The 23,531-nt window shown below is 41.9% G+C and overlaps 1 long non-coding RNA gene across 1 annotated transcript in view; it reads left to right on the top strand.

Annotated features, from left to right (window-relative positions):
• LOC311521126 overlaps nucleotides 1–23,531 on the top strand; it is a 495,541-nt gene that overhangs the window by 221,922 nt on the left and 250,088 nt on the right. Inside the window, exons 7-9 of the long non-coding RNA XR_014711803.1 lie at nucleotides 7,472–7,577; nucleotides 8,210–8,285; nucleotides 15,728–15,967. This is a non-coding gene — a long non-coding RNA (uncharacterized lncRNA). The remainder of the gene's footprint in view (nucleotides 1–7,471; nucleotides 7,578–8,209; nucleotides 8,286–15,727; nucleotides 15,968–23,531) is intronic.

Here is a 23,531-nt window from a genome sequence, read left to right as displayed (position 1 = left end):
TTCAGCCCATGGATTTTCATTCCGTACTGTATCCAAAAGTAGAAGGGCCTATTTTCTTGTTTGGATGCAGCTGAAAACTTGCAATAAGTTTAAAAGGCAGAAATAGCACAACAGCAGTTATTCTCACAAGATTCCTAACATTCTGGATGATAGATAAACCCATGGATTTCTTCAAGTGGGGACCAAAATCCCACAAAAACTTCTCCGGAGGTTTCAGCACTTGTGAATCCCAAACCCTAACTGTAACCGTGGTTCAATCTTGCACCTGGACCATAGTCTAGCTCTAGTCCTGATAAGGATCCAGTCATCATCTTCTTACACCATCTCTGCAGTACACTTTACACTTGACTTGAGTTAGCTTCCTGCATATTGTAGTGAACAGATAGATTTAACAGCAAAGAGTAGAACAATAATAACTCAACACAAATTGAAGTGAAGAAAGTTTTTACTTAATACAGTGCTGAAGAATAAATTGACTACACTGGTTTATATTTAAAAGGACATACTTATTTTAATGTAATATTTTTAATTTGTGTTATCTTCCTCTTCCTAGAATGTTATCATGAGTTGATAGCCATGTGACAAAATAAATTCTTCCTTTTAAACATAAACCACTGCACAGTATGTAAAGATTAGTCTTGTAATGTTGTATAGTTCATTGTCTGCTGCAGGAAGGATTATCTATCTCCTAAGAGCTGGTTGTATGAGTTAGAACTTCAATTTTTCTATGCCTCTTTTTTTTTTGGCCTTGCACCTACTCAAGGCTACACACAAGTCCAGTGCCCATCAGCCTGTATTGATAAACACATATTTTTGGTTTGGATCAGTGAATTGTCTTGAAAAAAAAAGAAAACTAATCCAAATTTAAGTATTTTATTCCATATTAAGATGAGTTTATTTAAGATTTAAATCAATTGGAACAAACACTCTACTAACCTCAAATTCCATCTTCCTCAAAAGGCTCCAGACCTAATTGTCCCTCATATCCATCCAGCCCTTACTGGTCTTCCTCTGCAACATACACTCAAATGAAAGATAAAGGGTTTTATCAGGACCAGAGTCTCTGGCCAGCTGTTATTAAAATACCATGTACTCTGCAGTTTCAATGCATTGAAGCGGGGGAGTTTCTAACCAGAGCATCCCATTTTGAAGAGAACAGAAGACCAAGAAGAGAGAGACTGCAGATCTGAGACCCCCACACTATTAGAATTACCAGGAAAGATGGGGACTGTGGAGCTTCAGAAAGGATGGAAGAACCTAGAGAATCACTGAAACTTGTGGAAATAGTTGGGTTTGATAATGGAAGAATGAGAACAGGAGAGAGAAAAATATCTTATTACGCTGGATGCACTGCAGTTCTAGCTGTGTCAGTCCCAGGATATTAGAGAGACAAGGTGGAGGAGATAATATCTTTTATTAGATCAACTTCTGTAGGTGAGAGGGACAAGTGTTTGAGCCACACAGAGTTCTTCTTCAGGTCTGGGAAAGGAACTCCCAGCAGCACAGCTAACTGCAAGGTAGAACCGATTGTTTAGCATAAATAGTTAGCACATATTGTAAGGGACCATTTAAGATAATGTGACCTGTTAACACCTCTGCAGTCATAGGACAAAATTAATGTGAACTACTTAAGCTAAACAATCTGTTCCACCTTGCATTTTGCTGTGATGCTGGGAGTTCCTTTCCCAGACCTGCAGAAGAGCTCTGTGTGTCTTGAAAGCTTGTCTCTCTCACCAACAGAAGTTGATCCAATGAAAGATATTACTTCACCCACCTTGTCTCTCTTGTTATGCCAGGGCATTCAAACAAAAGGATGACAGGTTTCAGAGGGGTAGCTCTGTTAGTCTGTATCAGCAAAAACAACGAGGAATCCTTGTGGCACCTTAGAGACTAACAAATTTACTGGGGCATGAGCTTAAGCTTTTGTGGGCTAAAACCCACTTTATCAGATGCATGGAGTGAAAAATACACTAGGCAGGTATATATATTACAGCGCATGAAAAGATGGGAGTTGCCTTGCCAAGTGGTGGTGGGGGGGGGGTGTCAGTGCTAATGAGGCCAATTCAATCAAGGTGTAAGTGGCCTATTCCCAACAGATGACAAGGGATGAATATCAACAGAGGGAAAATTACTTTTTATAGTGACCCAGCCACTCCCAGTATTTATTCGGGCCTAATTTGATGGTGTCAATTTTGCAAATTAATTGCAGTTCTGCAGTTTCTCATTGAAGCCTGTTTTTGAAGTTTTTTTGTTGAAGAATGGCCACTTTTAAGTCTGTTATTGAGTGTCCAGGGAGATTGAAGTGCTCTCCTACTGGTTTTTGAATGTTACAATTTTTGATGTCCGATTTGTGTCCATTTATCCTTTTACGTAGCGACTGTCCAGTTTGGCCAATGTACATGGCAGAGGGGCATTGCTGGCACATGATGGAATATCAAATTAGTAGATGTGCTGGTGAAGGAACCCCTGATGGTGTGGCTGAAATGGTTAGGTCCTATGATGGTGTCCCTTGAATAGATATGCGGACAGAGTTAGCAACGGGTTTTGTTCCAGAGATTGGTTCCTGGGTTAGTGTTTTGTTGTGTGGTGTGTAGTTGCTGGTGAGTATTTGCTTCAGGTTGGGGGGCTGTCTGTAAGCTAGGACTGGCCTGTTTCCCAATGTCTGTGAGAGTGAGGGATCATCCTTCAGGATAGATTGTAGATCCTTGATGATTCACTGGAGAGGTTTTAGTTGGGGGCTGTAGGTGATGGCTAGTGGCATTCTGTTACTTTCTTTGTTGGGCCTGTCCTGTAGTAGGTGACTTCTCCGTACCCTTCTGGCTCTGTCAATCTGTTTCTTCACTTCCCCAGGTGGGTATTGTAGCTTTAAGAATGCTTGATAGAGATCCTGTAGGTGTTTGTCTCTGTCTGAGGGACTGGAGCAAATGTGGTTGTATCTTAAGGCTTGGCTGTAGACAATGGATTGTGTGATCTGGATGAAAGCTGGAGGCATGAAGATAAGTATAGCAGTCAGTAGGTTTCCAGTATAGGGTGGTGTTTACGTGACCATCACTTATTTGCACTGTAGTGTCCAGAAAGTGGATCTCCTGTGTGGACAGGTCCAGGCTGAGGTTGATGGTGGGGTGGAAATTGTTGAAATCATGGTGGAATTCCTCAAGGGCCTCCTTCCCATGGGTCCAAATGATGAAGATGTTGTCAACATAGCGCAAGTAGAGTAGGGGCGCTAGGGGATGAGAGATGAGAAAGCGTTGTTCTAAGTCAGCCATAAAAATGTTGGTATACTGTGGGGCCATGCGGGTACCCATGGCAGTGCTGCTGATTTGAAGGTATACATTGTCCCCAAATGTGAAATAGCTATGGGTGAGGACAAAGTCACAAAGTTCAGCCACTAGGTCTGCCGTGATATTATCGGGGATACTGTTCCTGATACCTTGTAGTCCATCTTTGTGTGGAATGTTGGTGTAAAGGGCTTCTACATCCATAGCGGCTAGGATGGTGTTTTCTGGAAGATCACCAATGGATTGTAGTTTCCTCAGGAAGTCAGTGGTGTCTCAAAGATAGCTGGGAGTGCTGGTAGCATAGGGCCTGAGGAGAGAGTCTACATAGCCAGACAATCCTGCTGTCAGGGTGCCACTGCCTGAAATGATGAGGCGTCCAGAATTCCCAGGTTTATGGATCTTGGGTAGCAGATAAAATAGCCCTGGTCGGGGCTCTAGGGGTGTGTCTGTGTGGATTTGTTCTTGTGCTTCAAAGGATGACACACAGGGGGAAGATAGAAGGAAAAGCAAAGAGCTGAGAGGGCTTAGATAAGCATCTGTAGTTTTGGGCCCTTATCCAAAGAAAATGCTTTGGAGTCCTCTCATTGTTAGTTTATATGGTAGAAACAGATAATGTTATTTTCCCACATAACTTAAACAGACATGACTTTATAAAGGTTACAAACATCAGAGCTTTATCTGAATCACTTTTATAATTTTAATTCTAAAACCATCACCCACAGAAGCCATCGGGAAGTGGGGCTAAGTCCAGGGCTGCTTCCTTTCCTTCCGTCATCCCCTTACCAGACGTGCCAGAAGCTACCTTCAGGCACCAAATCAAAATGGCTCCCACCTCCAACATGCACATGAGCAGGCCAAGTAGGGATAGCTTCATGGCAGCCTATGAAAGGCCTTCATCAATAGACACCCTCCACATTCATCATCAACCGCAGCAACGCATGGGCCACAGGGTTAAGTGCAAAACCTGCTAACTCTCTGAACCCACAAGCAGCTGATTAAAGAAAATAGGTCTTAGCTGCTCTAACTTTCTATTAATCTATGTGGCCAATTCCAGTGTGAGGAAGCATCCAGGATGGCCTATGAAAGGTCTCCTGTCGACATAGCACTGTCTACACAGAGGGTTAGGTTCAGTTGGTATAGTTATGTCGTTCAGACATGGTGATTTTTCACATTCCTGAGGGATGTACGGTAGTTATACCAATTACGGGTCTGTAGTGTAGATCGGGCCTTAGTAAAGCACAGAGGTGAGAGTCAGGGGGGTCTGTTTACAGCTGTGCTACAGATTTGTTGTGTAACCTTTGTGTGCCTCACACCTCCATCTGTAAAATAGGGACAATAAGTCCCTAGCTCACAAGGGTGAAGAGTGTAAAAGTTAATTCCTTAATGTTTAAAATGCTTTGAGATCTATAGTATTAATTTAGATGGAATAAAAAGGCTCAAAGAGTCAAAGGTGTAAACATGGCTCTGACTGTCCAACATTAAAACGTTTTAAACAAGATTTGGGGTTTAGAATACAAAGTCCTCAGCCTGTTCACTGCCATGGCAAACACACCATTAAAAATCATTTAAACTTTTTATTAAAGATATAGAAAAGAGGGGAAAACAACTAAAGCATTTGAAATATAAAGTATTAAGTAAGGTTTTCAGTTCCAACATTGTTCCCTTTAACTTTGGCTGTAGAGAGTTTTTAGAAAGAAAAAAAACCCTTGCTTGACCCTCTCTTAGATGATATCAAAGATTGTAATAACTGTCCCTTTGGGGAAAAGAGAAAAAGTTAGTTGAGATGGGCTAGAGCTGTTGTAATTGTTGTTGTTGTTGTTGAAGACTGATCCCACTTCCTAGAAGACAAAACAAGATAAACACACACAAAAGAGGGAGAGAAAAGAACAGCAAGGACAGAAAACACAACTTCTGTCTCAGAAGCAGCCTGAATGCAAGAAAAACATGGGCTGAGCACATAGTCTTATCAGCCACTCTGAGGTCTGGAAAACTTGTACCAGCACTGGGTTGTTTAGGGCATGGCATTTAGCTGCCTCTTTCCAACTGAGTGTTGAAAAATATTGGCTGGCTAAGACAGATAGTTGTTAGACAGAAGGAAAAAGGTAGAGGGATAGGAAAGAGAAGACATAGGTAGGGAAGGAAAAGAAAAAACACAAGGAGGGCTGTGTGAGAAAGTTTCATATTCCAGGTGGTGGCTGGGATTTATCCGGAGCTGGTAGAGGTGGCAATGTCATCTGGGTCCCTCTCTTTGGCCAGGTCTGGTCAGGACATCTCTCAGGGTCAGGATGATGAAGCCCGGGGCCCCAGGAAATCGTAGGAGTGTCAGCCATGATGGTGAAGCTTGCTCCAGTAATCAATTTTTCTCCCTAAGTTTTTTTTCTTTAAGGATACCCATAGGAGTGATGGGTGGAATACCCTGTCCTCTCATTATTTTGTCCACCAATTAGGCCTAGTTTCTGAAAGACCAGTTTTGGTTCACTGATTTCCAGTTCCATACTTTTCTTATCTACCAACCAGGATCTTAACACAGTCCCTGAGTTATATCAGTAGGCCTTTTTGTTTGGATTATTTCAGTCTTTCTGTCTTGCTTTTGCACCTTTTACCATCAACATTTGTTATTACAGTTATTGTGACCTTTGATGAACTTACATTCACTTTTCACAGCTGAGGTCACAATTAGGGTACATTTGTAGGTCCAGTTATCAGACCCTTAGGATGAAGATATTATGGCAGTGCAAAGTATTTTCTGTTCTTAAATAAGGTGACTTTCACTAGGTGCTTTGTTCCCTTGGGTGCAGTTTATGTAGTACATACTGTCTTCTCATCCCAGGACATGTCTGTACCTACAGTACTGCAGCGGCACAGCTGCACCGGGTCAGCTGTGCCGCTGTAGCGCTTAGTGAAGACACTACCTACACCGATGGGAGAGCTTCTCCTGGTGGCACAGGTACTCCACCTCTGCAAGAGGCAGTAGTTATGTCAATGGGAGTGCTTCTCCCATTGGCCATGCGCTGTCTACACTAGGGTTAGGTCTGAATAACTACCTCGCTCTGGGGTGTGGATTTTCCACACTCCCAAGCGATGTAATAATACTGACATTAAGTTTGTAGTAGAGACTAAGCCTTAGTTTCACAGAATAACACACCAGCACTTTTTGTGTCTTCCTCACCTTCAGATTGGGCTCAGGGCTTCAGGCAATCTCAGGAATATCTCCCAGATCTCTTCCTGGGTCAGTATGCTGTAGCCTTTTTGTATTTAACATGTATTATCTCTTTAGATTCTCTTCTATCATACCCATCATTCACCACTGTCTAATTGATTGACATTTCCCATCTATTTCAAGGCCAGACACTCAAGAGATATAAATCCTTTTTCAACTGACTCTGGCTATGCTGTGTACATTTTTTTAAAGCTCTCCTTCATGATGGTTATGTCTTGCATTTGTCCACTTGCATAATGTATGCTGTATTACTGCTTATATGAAAAAAGAGACCTCTATTGAAATTAAATGACATAGTTCATACAGTGAGTGACCCATTAGGTCAGTTGGATGCAGGGTCTTTCACTGCCAGGCAATAATGATCACTTGTGTGTATGTGTATGCATGTGTGTGTGTGCATCAACTTGTGACAGCTATGTTTAAAGTTTAAAGCCTCAGAGCTTTCTCACAGAGATTGTGCCTTAAGCAGGGCTGAACTGTCTGGTTGATAGACAAGAATTGTATTCTATTAAAGGAGGAAAAATAAATAAAAATAACAAGCTGTCCCATCAGTCCCCCCTCCTCCTTCTTTCTATCTCTCCCTCTTCTTTCCTCTTTTAAACTCTAGTGTTACTTAAGTCTGTTTTGGTAGAAATGAAAGACCGTTGTAATTGTAATGTCTCAAAACATAGGCTGGAGAGCCCTGGAAATTAATACCTGAATAGGAAAGCTACCTTTTAACTAATTCCACTTCATACTAAATGCCCGGTGGGATCAGTGACTAACTGATAGTAGTTCACATCAGCAAGGAATATAATTCCCCAAACAATTACATAACTATATTATAGTGCTGCTTTATATGCCTTTAAAATTATATGTATAGTTGTTTGTTCAGCCATGTTCCAACAGCAGGTATTTATGGACTTTGTCAGATGGTTTGTACCCAAATGATATAAATTGTTTTTCTTTCCCTATGTCTATTTGTTTACTATAGAAATAAAAGAGAAAGGGAAGACTGTATAAACCATGGTGTTTTCAAGAGACAGATACTGTTCAACTGATCGCTATCATCCTGACTGGAAGTGTGTGGACTTCAGAAGGTTAATTTGCATACATACTCATTGGCATCATTTCAAGGAGAAGCTTTCCAGTGGTTTTAATCAATGTGGGCTCACAATCACTGGGTTTCACTTTGCATATTGAGTTGAACAAATCTAAAACCTTTAAAAAAACCTCACTCTTGGTCAAACTCCAAAATTCACCTGCTTTTGTATCACTTGTGTGTCTATAAAACCACTGTGCTTTAAATATTGCAGTTCCTGTAGACATACCCCAGCTATGTTTAATCGAACTACTAGCTTGGGTACCAAAGCAGTAAAGCTGCAGCCGTATGGGTGGTATAAGTCCACTGAGAACCCTGGGCAATTACTCACATGACTAGCTTGTGGTGAAGCACATATTGCCATCGCTTCACTGCTACGGTACACAAACTAGGTGGATTCAAACTTGGTCTGGTATGTCTACACAAGCTGCAATCACACTCCGGGACTCCACAGTACACATACTCTAAATCAGAGTTGCATTCCAAAGGAAAATTCCAAAATAATATAACAGATATTTTATTCACCAGGGCCAGAGCAGTAAATCAGTACAACATTCAGTGTTTTAAATATAACAAAAATAATTAATCAAGGAGATATGACCAATTTGCTAATCTGATTATCCATATTAGGAATGGAAGAATGAGAAGACGTAGGATAACATAATGGAGTGGAACTGAGGCCAGACAGTTTCAAAGTGATTTAAAGGTATGTTTTATCTTTTTCATAAACTTGTTCATAGCACAGTGGATGACAGAACACACATAGAAGTCAATCTCCTGAAAGTCTTAGAGAGTCTTTGGCTAACTGAGGAGACCTTTTCTTCTCTCACATTTCTCCTCTCTCCCTGTGCTGCACTAACACTATTTCCCTTTTCTTCTCTTTCCACACCCATCTCGAGGCTTTTTTTGCATGCTGCCCCCATGTATGGAAAGTCCTCCCAATTTCTGTTTGCAAAGTCACCACTCTCTCTCCTTATTGAAATTTCCCCTAAAACACTTTGTCACCAACAAAGGTTGAGTTATCCATTTACAAATGATAAATGTAACAGAATATTCCAGATGTCCAAACCAATCCACTTACATGATTTTTTAACTGATAAAGGAGACTTGTCATTAAGAGCCATTTTAAAAATGTGTGTCCTTATATAGTAAATATTTATTCAGGTATCTATCTAATCACTGCAGTTTTCCTTTAAGAATGTTCCTTTTGTTCCTTTTCCCATTCTTCTGACAATCTTTGTGATGAATGATAGATATGTGAATGCAATGCCCAGTGTAATCTGTAAAAGGCAACAGTTCAGCATGCTGCAAAGTAAACATTCTAAATCTTGATTGGCTGACCCCAGAAAACAAGTGGTAAACATTTAAGAAAGAGAACTTTTGCCTTCCATTCCGTCTTCTTCTAACATTACACATTTAGAGCCAAACCTTCAGCTGAAATAGGTGTAGATCCAGGGAAGTCAATGGAACTACACTGATTTACACCAGCTCAGGATCTATCCCAATATATTAACCAGTCCATTTTAATAAGGGGAACTATTTCCCCCCCATACCCTGTAGTCTTCCTGTTTTCTTCAGTTCAAGGCCTACCTGACTCTTTCACCCTGGCCCATAGATTTAGAAGACAAAGTCAGAAAATAAAGGCCCTTAAATCAGTCTGTATAACTGAACAAATAAGCATCACTGTATGACTTTTTTTCAGGCTTTCTGACACCTTGGCAATGAAAGATACTATTACCACAGTAATTTTATTCTATTCTCATTTCAGTCTTTAAATAGCAAACTTGTGGTCCTTGATGGATATTTCTTATACATCCATTCTGCCAGTTGATATGCACAGTAATTGCTAAAAACAATTTACTACATTGTGTCTTCAATTTATAAACCTTAAACATTCAGGGCCAGATGCTCAGCTGCTATAAAGCACAGCTCCTTGGCCCAAAATATTATTTTTTTCAGCACTATCATGGCCATTACTTAGGGGGGAAAAATCCACTTTTCAACTCTAAGAAGGGAAATATATTTAATTTGCACCCTATGCTGGTCATTCTTTAAGTGATATGGCAGAAAAAGTTTCCATGTTCCTACTTTGTTTTATTTATGCCTTTACAGGAGGCAACAAACAATGTTTGTGCCATACTGTATCCATTCTACTATGAACAGGTTACTATCATAGATTAATAAAGATGCTGATTTTTGTTTTTTAGTATACTTAATCAGCTTCTAGGGCCTCAATTTATGACTGAGTTTAAATGTTGATGATAAATGCTGTACCCCAAAATAATATACCTAAAATATAAATTCATGGTTCAGGCCCTTTTGTTCTGTGCCTCTGCAGGGGCAGTGAATTACCTTATTATCATTTTGAATTAATTAAAGTTAGCATTGAGAAAAGCAGCCCTGAAGATCTGAACGTAGCCAGATTAAGGTGCCAGGAAAATGTAAACTCTGCTGCCATATGAATATACATAAGAAATGCAGACTTTTTAACATAACGCTGATCCTGATGGCATTATCTTTATATCTTGCCCCTAAAGACTATTTTCCTTTCTACCCCTCTCTGAAAAGTACTTTCATATTCTGAATTAAGAATAACTCATTTTATGAATAAATTGTAAAATGTTATTTTATAATTATTATTATTATTATTTATTATTATTGTGGTTTTGGCAATGAATTTTTTCTTAGCCGTTCAAGGATGTTTCCTTGATGTCTAATTGAGGCTGGCATCACATTCTTTCATTCTAAGCAGTAACCATTCCCTCCTTTCTTCTCTTGGCAGTGGTTTGGGTCCCAATTCAGCAAGTGCTTAACTGTGCATGTAACTTTAAAGCACATACGTAGACCAAAAGAAGTCAACTTCAGCACGTGCATAGTCCCAACTGAAATCTCCTTGATTTTAACTGGGGCTACTCATTTGCTTAAAGTTATGAACATCCTTCAGTAAAAGGGGAGGGATAGGATACAGAAGGACCTAGACAAATTGGAGGATTGGGCCAAAAGAAATCTGATGAGGTTCAATAAGGATAAATGCAGGGTCCTGCACTTAGGACGGAAGAACCCAATGCACAGCTACAGACTAGGGACCGAATGGTTAGGCAGCAGTTCTGCGGAAAAGGACCTAGGGGTGACAGTGGACGAGAAGCTGGATATGAGTCAGCAGTGTGCCCTTGTTGCCAAAAAGGCCAATGGCATTTTGGGATGTATAAATAGGGGCATAGCGAGCAGATCGAGGGACGTGATCGTTCCCCTCTATTCGACATTGGTGAGGCCTCATCTGGAGTACTGTGTCCAGTTTTGGGCCCCACACTACAAGAAGGATGTGGATAAATTGGAGAGAGTCCAGCGAAGAGCAACAAAAATGATTAGGGGTCTGGAACACATGACTTATGAGGAGAGGCTGAGGGAGCTGGGATTGTTTAGCCTGCAGAAGAGAAGAACGAGGGGGGATTTGATAGCTGCTTTCAACTACCTGAAAGGGGGTTCCAAAGAGGATGGCTCTAGACTGTTCTCAATGGTAGCAGATGACAGAACGAGGAGTAATGGTCTCAAGTTGCAGTGGGGGAGGTTTAGATTGGATATTAGGAAAAACTTTTTCACTAAGAGGGTGGTGAAACACTGGAATGCGTTGCCTAGGGAGGTGGTGGAATCTCCTTCCTTAGAGATTTTTAAGGTCAGGCTTGACAAAGCCCTGGCTGGGATGATTTAACTGGGAATTGGTCCTGCTTCGAGCAGGGGGTTGGACTAGATGACCTTCTGGGGTCCCTTCCAACCCTGATATTCTATGATTCTATGATTTGCTGAATCAGGGCCTTTTTTTTTCTCCCTCTTCCTGAGATGAGGAGTCAAGTAACCTTTTCTAAGGCTTCCATGCCAATCCATGGATTGGCTAGCGTAAGGAATTGGTCATGGAGTAATGATGTGAACAGCAAGAAGGATAGCAGTAAACTAACCTTGCAGGTGAGAAGAACGTAAGGCTGGTGAGCTAGCAAGCCATCAGGTGCCTCCAAAAGCCCTGTCCCAACTGAGAACAAGTGGAGAAGGCAAAATAATAGTAAACTGCTGAGGATATGTTGGACCCTCTCCCAACTCCCACCTATGCATGACCTTAGCCAAGCACTTCAGATCTTTCAGAGTAGAATTTTGCATTACGTTCAAGATTTGGGTGGGGCTGAATTTTCCTCTTTTTTATTTTTCTTGAGCCAGTTCAAAGATTCTTTCATGCAACCTGCCCGCCCCCCTGACCCCACACTCTATCTTTTGATTTGATATCTTAGAGCTTACTGTTTGTTTGACACAGTTAACCAACCAAAGAATTCCAACTGGTTAACTTTTTTTCACACTGAGAAGTTATTCTCCCTATTCAACATTTTGGTCTAGGATTTTACGTCTCTTGTTTACTACATACAGGGGCTAATTATTGTGGTGTCTTGCAAGAAGAATGTGTAAAAATTGAGAAAAATCTCAGCTGAGGTCCCTCTTAATAGCACAGTGCAATGCTTCCCACCATGAAGGCAAGCATTTTGCTACACCAACTAGCAGAAACTCAGCAGTCCTGGAATGGCAATTTGCAGCTATTCATCAGCATGGTACTGCACGCCCACACTTGGCATGGAAAATGTGGTGTGAAACAACAGCAGATGATGGATTATGATGATGGTAAATAACAATGATAATGGCTATTGATTTTTTTTTTTTTAGGGACCCTTCTACACATATTTTATGTGGTAAACAGTGACACAACAAGCTGGCATTACTAGATATTGTGAATTAGTACAAGGAAAAAAGGCCCCTTGCTGACATTTATATCACTCTAATCTTTTTGTCCAGGGTAATGGATGTCAAAAAATTGACCTTGTTTCTCAAACGAAAACTGTCCAAATTGAGTTCTTTTCTTAGAAGGAAACAGAAATGCTGTAAAATAAACTTTAGTGAGAAATAGGCAGATGGACTGAAGCTTTCAATCAAGAAAATGTAACCATGTTTTAGGCATATATAGTGTGATGGTAGCTGAATCAGTCTGTCATATAATCACTGTCTAGTACACAAATGGGAAGAAGTCTGCCTAGATTATGGGAAAGCAGATGTTCAGAGAGAAGTAACTGAACTTTCCAATCAGTTTAGAGTTCTCTATTTACATACATTTATGTATCACACACAAAATTTGGATCCAAATTCTGATCTCGTATATATATATACACATGTTGTGATGATGTCTAAGGCTGTATTATTTTCACAGTCATCATGGATTGCAGAGGAAATTTTAAATTGATTATTTGCTGTAAAAGATGTGAAATTTAAAATTTCTATCAGATTTCTTGCTTACTGTACATGTGTAGGGAAAAGCCTGAGATGTGGATGCCATTGAGTGAGTGATCTTAGTGCAGGAAACAGGTATAGAGGTTGCCTTGTCTGCTGCCTGCTGGCTAGTTTTTATGCTCTCTCATACTGAGCTTCCAGCCCACTGGTAGACAGAGAGAAAAGGAAATAGAAGTTGAGGAGAAAGGAGACCTAACTTTCCAAAAACAAACAAATAACTCTGTACCATCTTCTTGGGGGAAAGGGAACCCTTGGACCGCTTTCTCTTAAATGATTGTGTTTTCTTTTCCTGCATCTTTCTGCTCATCTCTGTCATCTGATGCGTAAAGCTGCCTGCTTTTTTTTTTTAGCTGCATGATGGGGACTAAACCATTCAGAATTTGTGCAGCCAAACTAACTAACTAAAATAAAATAAAGCAAGAACCTAAGAGAAACAGGACCCATCCCTTTCACATTCCACAGTCCACTAGAGACAATGACTCCATTAACACTATAAAGCCCCAACAAGCAAAAAAACAAAACACATGAAATTGTTTGCCTTTTTCTGAAGGGACGTACTGAAACATTTCTCGCATTCAACAAGCATTGTTTAATGATAATGGTCACATCGACACAGATTCAGCAAAGAACTTTAAATATGTGCTTAACTTGAACGCGTTCAATCCTATTAAAGTCAGTGGGACTTAGGTATGTGCTTAAATGCTCTGCTGAATCAGGGTCTAAAATGTAATGCTCACCATTGCAATTTGCCTTTTTGCTCCATGCAAAAGATTTTATTTCCATGAAAAAATACAGTTTTAGCTCCCAATCCCACAAAAGCTTCACTTTAATGTGACTACTAGATTTCAGAGGGATTACTGAAAGTTAAGTGTGTGCATAAACCTTTGTAGTGACATCCATATGATAAACTGCATTTTTCTTATGCTTTTGACCACCTCACCTGCACTCTGTCCACTAATCCATTTGCCTTCTAATATTTCAAAACTTGAGCATCTCCAAACAGCTGCCACTTTATTTGTAATTTACAGAACCTAATTCTTCCTGAAATGTGGAATTACCTTCCCTAATGTCACATATCTGTAGTTTGATATGGTTGTATATTCTTGGGCAAGATCTGAAAAAGGTGGGAGGCTGTGATGGCTATAGAGGTGTCTGTTTGCACCTCCTTAGGCATAGCTATCAGAGAAGTATCTTGTTGCATTTGTTGGGCAGCTCTGAAATCCCATTAAGAGCACCCAACCTCTTGTCCCTATTTTAAAGGAATGCCATAACTGCACTGAAAATGCCCCAAACACCCATATGAGTAAAAAGCAACCAACCAAACAACAACAAAAATGCTATAGCCACCCAAGCTGCTAAATTCAGTAACATAAGCTTTTGAAAATGTTAGCCTTCAAAACTACAGCCTGATTTCCTTTGTTAAATAGACAAACAAATACATTGATACAGATGCCATCTTTTTTTCCACCTCCATGGGAGAACAAAGATTTTTGTTTGAAGCTCTACTGGTTGTTTTTATATATATAAATGGATATGTCAAAGTGTCTGAACTCTTTGATGTACAATAATTTCCTTTGAGGTCTTTGGAAAATTGCAAGAGAAATGTATCACTAATTCCAGTTATAACTTACACAGCATTGTTTAAATGAAGAAAACTGGCATACTTTGGGAAAGAGCGTAGACCTTTATTTAAATGATTATGTTATGTGGGATACAATAGCAAGATGATTTTCTTACTAAACTACTGATTTATGTCTTGTGATAGGAAATAATTAAAAGTTAAAAAGTACCAATGAATGTATATGTTCCTGAGCTTTGGCTGGAATCCTGACAATTTCCCCCCCTTAAATCTTGGAGAAAAAAGTCAGTAAGCAGAGCCTAAGCATTGAGAGAAGCTGCCTGACATCAGAACTGGTTATTGCTTGGCAGCTGAGAAGGAAACATACATGGGGGCGGGGGTGTTCATGGTAGTGAAGAGATGGAAAAGAAAAAACATACACTGCATAAATATAAAACCGTAGGAGAAAACAATTGTCCAGCTTCCTGTTCAGGCCCTAGAGCATCTCACAGACTTCAGATCTGGGAAATACATATAGATGTAAATTTGATTTTTTTCCATGTAATTATTTTGTCCCATCATAAGACATAAAGCAGATGTTCAGTGAGAAAAATCATCTTTTATTGTATCCCATATAAAGTCATCATTATATAAAGTGTTCATGAAACACACACGTGTGTGTGTGTGTGTGCAAGTTAAATGTGTGTGTGTGAGATATATAAAGATTTTCAAGAAGAATTTCTTAAGTCAGACCCCAGTCCAGCAAGCTTTATGCTATGTATGTGGGTAGTCCCTTTAAAATCAATGGAACTACTTATGTAAATAGCTGTCTGCAGGATCAGGGCCTAAGTGACCAGATTTTCAGATGTGCTGAGAGCCCCGGGGGTTCCCACTGAAGCCAAAACGATCTCCTAGCGTTCAGGCACATATTTAGGAATCTAATTGTAGGTTCCCATTTTTAAAATCTTGGCTACGTATATTAGAGGTGATACATCTAGCATAATGTTGCCAGTACTTTCTATTGTAAAACCTTGTTTTCAGATCCTGATGACTTTGCCAGACTTTAACCATTTGAGCTAAATATATATAATGTTGAAAAATGTACACAAAAATTTCATTTTAAAGCTGTAGTGCTTCCATACTGTGGATCAAGGACTTGAAATGTGCAAGGGGTATGGTCCCTTGGTGACTGGGATCTCTCTCTTCCCCCCTCCCTTCCCTGTGGAAATCCACCCAAATTTAGCCAAATTATGACCTTCTGTAAACCTCAGTTCACAGATGCTCAATAAAGACTTGTTAGAGTTTGGCAGATAATTTTTCCAAAGACACCATTTGCACTGAGGATGCTCCAGCCAGAGGACTTTTCCTGAAAAGGTTTATCCTGGAAGCCAGGGCCTGCTGTGGTGCTGGGCCGAGGAACTGAGAGGAGAAAGACGATTCTCACTGGTCCTTCTGCTGGTGCCAAGGCAATGGAGAAGAGAAGGCGAAAACAGCCTGTATGGAATGCACAGGTATTAGGAGCACGGTAAAGGGTGAGAATTGGAAAGGGTTTTGGTGTAGGATGGAGACTAGGACAAGGAACTGAGAGTGGGAGTAAGGGTATGTCTACACTACAGAATAAGGTTGAATTTATAGAAGTCGTTTTTTTAGAAATTGGTTTTATATATTCGAGTGTGTGTGTCCCCATAGAAAATGCTCCAAGTGCATTAACTCGGCAGAGTGCTTCCACAGTACCGAGGCAAGCGTCGACTTCCGGAGCGTTGCACTGTGGGTAGCTATCCCACAGTTCCCGCAGTCTCCACTGCCCATTGGAATTCTGGGTTGAGATCCCAATGCCTGATGGGGCTAAAACATTGTCGCGGGTGGTTCTGGGTACATATCGTCACGCCCCCATTCCCTCCCTCCCTCCGTGAAAGCAGCAGCAGACAATTGTTTCGCGCCTTTTTTCCTGAGTTACCTGTGCAGACGCCATACCACAGCAAGCATGGAGCCCGCTCAGATAACCGTCACCGTATGTCTCCTGGGTGCTGGCAGACGTGGTACTGCATTGCTACACAGTAGCAGCAACCCATTGCCTTCTGGCAGCAGACGGTGCAATACGACTGGTAGCCGTCATCGTCATGTCCGAGGTGCTCCTAGCCACGTCGGCTGGGAGCGCCTGGGCAGACATGGCCGCAGGGACTAAATTTGGAGTGACTTGACCAGGTCATTCTCTTTAGTCCTGCAGTCAGTCCTATTGAACCGTCTTATGGTGAGCAGGCAGGCGATACGGATTGCTAGCAGTCGTACTGTACCATCTTCTGCCGGGCAGGCAAGAGATGAGGATGGATAGCAGTCATATTGCACCATCTTCTGCCAAGCAGCCATGAGATGTGGATTGCATGCAGTCCTTCTGCACCGTCTGCTGCCAGCCAAAGATGTAAAAGATAGATGGAGTGGATCAAAACAAGAAATAGACCAGATTTGTTTTGTACTCATTTGTGTCCCCCCCCCGCCGCCTGTCTAGGGGACTCATTCCTCTAGGTCACACTGCAGTCACTCACAGAGAAGGTGCAGTGAGGTAAATCTAGCCATGTATCAATCAGAGGCTAGACTAACCTCCTTGTTCCAATAAGAACAATAACTTAGGTGCACCATTTCTTATTGGAATGCTCCGTGAAGTCCTGCCTGAAATACTCCTTGATGTAAAGCCACCCCCTTTGTTGATTTTAGCTCTCTGAAGCCAACCCTGTAAGCCATGTGGTCAGTCGTCCCTCCCTCCATCAGAGCAACGGCAGACAATCGTTCTGCGCCTTTTTTCTGTGTGGACGCCATACCAAGGCAAGCATGGAGGCCGCTCAGCTCACTTTGGCAATTAGGAGCACATTAAACACCACACGCATTATCCAGCAGTATATGCAGCACCGGAACCTGACAGAGCGATACCGGGCGAGGAGGCGACGTCAGTGCGGTCATGTGAGTGATCAGGACATGGACACAGATTTCTCTGAAAGCATGGGCCCTGCCAATGCATGCATCATGGTGCTAATGGGGCAGGTTCATGCTGTGGAACGCCAATTCTGGGCTCGGGAAACAAGCACAGACTGGTGGGACCACATAGTGTTGCAGGTCTGGGACGATTCCCAGTGCCTGCGAAACTTTCGCATGCGTAAGGGCACTTTCGTGGAACTTTGTGACTTGCTTTCCCCTGCCCTGAAGCACATGAATACCAAGATGAGAGCAGCCCTCACAGTCGAGAAGTGAGTGGCAATAGCCCTGTGGAAGCTTGCAACGCCAGACAGCTACCGGTCAGTCGGGAATCAATTTGGAGTGGGCAAATCTACTGTTGGGGCTGCTGTGATGCAAGTAGCCAACGTAATCAAAGATCTGCTATATCAAGGGTAGTGACCCTGGGAAATGTGCAGGTCATAGTGGATGGCTTTGCTGCAATGGGATTCCCTAACTGTGGTGGGGCTATAGACGGAACCCATATCCCTATCTTGGCACCGGAGCACCAAGCCGGTGAGTACATAAACCGCAAGGGGTACTTTTCAATAGTGCTGCAAGCTCTGGTGGATCACAAGGGACGTTTCACCAACATCAACGTGGGATGGCCGGGAAAGGTACATGACACTCGCATCTTCAGGAACTCTGGTCTGTTTCAAAAGCTGCAGGAAGGGACTTTATTCCCAGACCAGAAAATAACTGTTGGGGATGTTGAAATGCCTATATGTATCCTTGGGGACCCAGCCTACCCCTTAATGCCATGGCTCATGAAGCCGTACACAGGCAGCCTGGATAGTAGTCAGGAGCTGTTCAACTACAGGCTGAGCAAGTGCAGAATGGTGGTAGAATGTGCATTTGGACGTTTAAAGGCGCGCTGGCGCAGTTTACTGACTCGCTTAGACCTCAGCGAAACCAATATTCCCACTGTTATTACTGCTTGCTGTGTGCTCCACAATATCTGTGAGAGTAAGGGGGAGACGTTTATGGCGGGGTGGGAGGTTGAGGCAAATCGCCTGGCTGCTGGTTACGCGCAGCCAGACACCAGGGCGGTTAGAAGAGCACAGGAGGGCGCGGTACGCATCAGAGAAGCTTTGAAAACCAGTTTCATGACTGGCCAAGCTATGGTGTGAATGTTCTCTTTGTTTCTCCTTGATGAAACCCCCCGCCCCTTGGTTCACTCGCTTGCAGGCTAACCACCCTCCCCTCCTCCCTTTAATCATTGCTTGCAGAGGCAATAAAGGCATTGTAGCTTCACATTCATGTATTCTTTATTCATTCATCACACAAATAGGGGGATGACTACCAAGGTAGCCCAGGAGGGGTGGTGGAGGAGGGAAGGAAAATGCCACACAGCACTTTAAAAGCTTACAACTTTAAAATTTATTGAATGCCAGCCTTCTTTTTTTTGGGCAATCCTCTGTGGTAGAGTGGCTGGTTGGCCGGTGGCCCCCCCACCATGTTCTTGGGCGTCTGGGTGTGGAGGCTATGGAACTTGGGGAAGAGGGCGGATGGTTACACAGGGGCTGTAGTGGCAGTCTGTGCTCCAGCTGCCTTTGCTGCAGCTCAACCATACACTGGAGCACACTGGTTTGATCCTCCAGCAGCCTCAGCATTGAATCCTGCCTCCTCTCATCATGCTGCCGCCACATTTGAGCTTCAGCCCTGTCTTCAGCCCGCCACTTACTCTCTTCAGCCCGCCACCTCTCCTCCCGGTCATTTTGTGCTTTCCTGCACTCTGACATTATTTGCCTCCACGCATTCGTCTGTGCTCTGTCAGTGTGGGAGGACAGCATGAGCTCAGAGAACATTTCATCACGAGTGCGTTTTTTTTTCTAATCTTCACTAGCCTCTGGGAAGGAGAAGATCCTGTGATCATTGAAACACATGCAGCTGGTGGAGGAAAAAAAAAGGGACAGCGGTATTTAAAAAGACACATTTTATAAAACAGTGGCTACACTCTTTCAGGGTAAACCTTGCTGTTGATATTACATACATAGCACATGTGCTTTCGTTACAAGGTCACATTTTGCCTCCCCCCACTGCGTGGCTACCCCCTCAACCCTTTCCCCTGCCCATGGCTAACAGCGGGGAACATTTCTGTTCAGCCGCAGGCAAACAGCTCAGCAGGAACGGGCTCCTCTGAATGTCCCCTGAAGAAAAGCACCCTATTTCAACCAGGAGACAATGAATGATATCTCACTCTCCTGAGGATAACACAGAGAGATAAAGAACGGATGTTGTTTGAACGCCAGCAAACATACACTGCAATGCTTTGTTGTACAATGATTCCCGAGTACGTGTTACTGGCCTGGAGTGGTAAAGTGTCCTACCATGAAGGACGCAATAAGGCTGCCCTCCCCAGAAACCTTTTGCAAAGGCTTTGGGAGTACATCCAGGAGAGCCGTGAATGCCAGGGCAAATTAATCCTTTCACATGCTTGCTTTTAAACCATGTATAGTATTTTAAAAGGTACACTCACCGGAGGTCCCTTCTCCACCTGCCGGGTCCAGGAGGCAGCTTTGGGTGGGTTCGGGGGGTACTGGCTCCAGGTCCAGGGTGAGAAACAGTTCCTGGCTGTCAGGAAAACCGGTTTCTCCACTTGCTTGCTGTGAGCTATCTACAACCTCCTCCTCATCATCATCATCTTCTTCATCCCCAAAACCTGCTTCCGTGTTGCCTCCATCTCCATTGAGGGAGTCAAACAACACGGCTGGGGTAGTGGTGGCTGAACCCCCTAAAACGGCATGCAGCTCATCATAGAAGCGGCATGTTTGGGGCTTTGACCCGGAGCGGCCGTTCACCCCTCTGGTTTTCTGGTAGGCTTGCCTCAGCTCCTTAAGTTTCACGTGGCACTGCTTCAGATCCCTGTTATGGCCTCTGTCCTTCATGCCCTGGGAGATTTTGACAAAGGTTTTGGCATTTCGAAAACTGGAATGGAGTTCTGATAGCACGGATTCCTCTCCCCATATAGCGATCAGATACCGTACCTCCCGTTCAGTCAATGCTGGAGCTCTTTTGCAATTCTGGGACTCCATCATGGTCACCTCTGCTGATGAGCTCTGCATGGTCACCTGCAGCTTGCCACGCTGGCCAAACAGGAAATGAGATTCAAAAGTTCACAGTTCTTTTCCTGTCTACCTGGCCAGTGCATCTGAGTTGAGAGTGCTGTCCAGAGCGGTCACAATGGAGCACTCTGGGATAGCTCCCGGAGGCCAATACCGTCGAATTGTGTCCACAGTACCCCAAATTCAACCCGGCAAGGCCGATTTAAGCACTAATCCACTTGTCAGGGGTGGAGTACGGAAATCGATTTTAAGACCCCTTTAAGTCGAACGAAAGGGCTTCATCGTGTGGACGGGTGCAGGTTTACATCGATTTAACGCTGCTAAATTCGACCTAAAGTCCTAGTGTAGACCAGAGCTAAGAGATGAGGACTGGAATAAAGGGGTCTGGGGCAATGTGGGATTGGGACAAGGAGCCAAGGGGCCTGGTGACAGAATGATCTGTAACCATTAGAGAACACTTCCCTCAGAACCTGAAATGAAATCCCAAATTCCTGAGTCTTACCATCTCTTTGCTATCAGCAAATAGCTGTGAAATCCACTGGCAAAGTATTTGCCTCATCTTCCTCTAGTGACTGGCCACACAGAGAATGGCAACCTAGTATTGCTAACAATTGCTCTGTTAGCTCAAATAGCAGAGCTCTGTGTTTGGCTCTAGATTCAAACCTTACTGATTAATCATGTTGGGAGTTAATGTGTTTCTATATGATAGAATTTTTCTTTTTTGTTTGCTTTTTTAAAATCTAGGATATTACACAAAAAAACTGAATGAGGCAGGGTTGCTTTAGAGAAACAATAGCATATGATCATGTAATTAAAGACTGTGTCATAATGCATATGCACAACAGGGGCAAATTATGGTTGCACAAGCAACCTTAATTCTGACATTTCCTAACTTTCAGGGGCTTGACTTTACAGCTTTGTCATGCTCTCTGCTCCGTTTTTATGCCCAGTTATATACATATATTTGTAACCTTCAAATCCAACATACTACTATTAAACATATACTTTCCTTATCCCTTTTATTCCCACAGGGTCAAATGAATGGGAATGGCTACTTTTCTACATTGTGCCTTGGGGAAACAACACATAATGAATGAACAGATTAAGTTTTCAGAGTTCAATCATTCACAAAATTAAAAGCAGAGTATTGCCTTATGCTTTGATGTATTTCAGTTGTTTCACATTGCTTCAAGTTGGAACTTTTTTTCTTTTTTGTTATTTTTACAAATCTGTCTGCTGCCAATTCCCAGCTTGTGGTAGAGGAACTGAGATCTGACCATATGCTATAAAAGAGAAATTCTTTCACATTTGGATTTTCAGGAGGGTTTGTAGCTCCTTGAGCCCCATAACCTACCTCACCAATGAATTCCTTTTGGCTGCAGTGGCATCTGTTGGTGAGGGCAGAGCTGATTAACTGCAGGCTTGGCTTCAGTGATGGAAATTAGCCCACAAGCTGCTTCTACATACAGCAGATGTTTCCTTTCTCTCCCCACCATTATGTTTTTGTACTAGTGGAAACATTTGGATGAGTTAATATAGTCTTTGTTCACACAAATAAATTAAATGATTTAATCTGGAAATCTACCATTGCCACCCATTAAAGTGCCTACTTGACCACAGGGCCAGGTCCGTTAATCACTAATATCCATAAGCATGGTGACAGTTCCTTCTGACAAAACATAAACAATCATCTGTACAATAAAAACTTTTTTCCCCTCCAGAAACAAGTATCTTTCTCCCAAACTTATTTAGTGAGCACAGTACACTACTTGTTGTCTTTCCTGGCTGTAGATCTCTGTAATGTGTCAATGGTGAAGATTCATGAAAAGAAATGCTTTCTTCTAACACTGGAGCTTTATTACAATAAGGAAAATAATATCCTTAAAGCTATACACATTGTCTCTGTTCCTTGCTGAGTGTCTTCCATAGATTCCTCTTGCCTGGCTTCCAGCCACAGAGTTAAAGAAACAGAACTCCCACCAGTCCATATGTATCTAAGAGAGATAGTTAATATATATATATATCACAAGAAAATTTAAACTAATATAGCTTCATTTAAAATTTCAGTTTTCCATGGGAAGTTTTAATGTGAAAAAATGCAAATGTTTTTGTTTATATGTAAATTGACATTTTGTTTCAGCTTTTGAAACCAGAAATTATTGGTTTTCCACTTTTGAATTTTGAATGTTTGAGTCTTTCCTTTAACTGGGGGTGGCAGGGTGGGGAGAAAATTTACAAAAGGAGCAAAAGGAGGCTGGAACTCTGAAAATAGAGAGGAATTTTTTTAAAAAGTGGTATGCCATAACCCCACCTTTAGAAATTTAGGCTCTGATCCTGCAAAGGTTTAAGCGTATGTTTAACTTTAAGTAGGTAATAGTTCTCACACTGGGATATTGCAAGGAAGGGCTAAGGTGTGTAACATATCACTAGATAAGTCAAGGTGTAAGCACAAGTTCTCAGTGGAACTAATCATATGCTTAAAGTTAAGCATGGGTATGAATTTCTAGCATTAGGGATTTACTGATTTTTCATTTGAAGCAACTCTGAGCTCCTTATAGTTATGCATACTAAAAACCAACATTTATAAAATATTTTTCTCCTTATTGCTTATTTTTTTATGCAGAATGCATTAGATATGTCAGTGCACAGAAAAAAAATCCTCATAATTCTACTTTTGTTTCTAATAAGTTCCATTTTACATGTAAAGTTCTCCATAATTCCAATGGAATTCTTGAGTAAAACTCTGCAACCTATTATTTGTTTAGAAACATCTTGTCAGTTCAAACCCCTTTTCTCTTTATGAAAGAGAAATGCATTCTTCATCTCTGATATGTTTTCAGTAGGAATGAGGAAGGGGAATGTTGTATTTGTGAAAGTATATTATGGAAAGATATTATAAGGGGTTATCTAGTTTTATGTAAACAAATCCCAGTAGCACATTGTCCTATATAATCAAACTATAATAATATAAAGTCCTGTCACCATCATCAACAAAATCAGGTAGTAGCAGGAAAAAATCAGGAAT

This window comes from Lepidochelys olivacea (assembly GCF_965140295.1).
Source record: "Lepidochelys olivacea isolate rLepOli2 genome assembly, chromosome: 5".
Classification (NCBI taxonomy): Eukaryota; Metazoa; Chordata; order Testudines; family Cheloniidae; genus Lepidochelys; species Lepidochelys olivacea.
The sequence above is the reverse complement of the archived record's forward strand: the minus strand, read 5'-3'. Positions and strand labels throughout refer to the sequence as shown.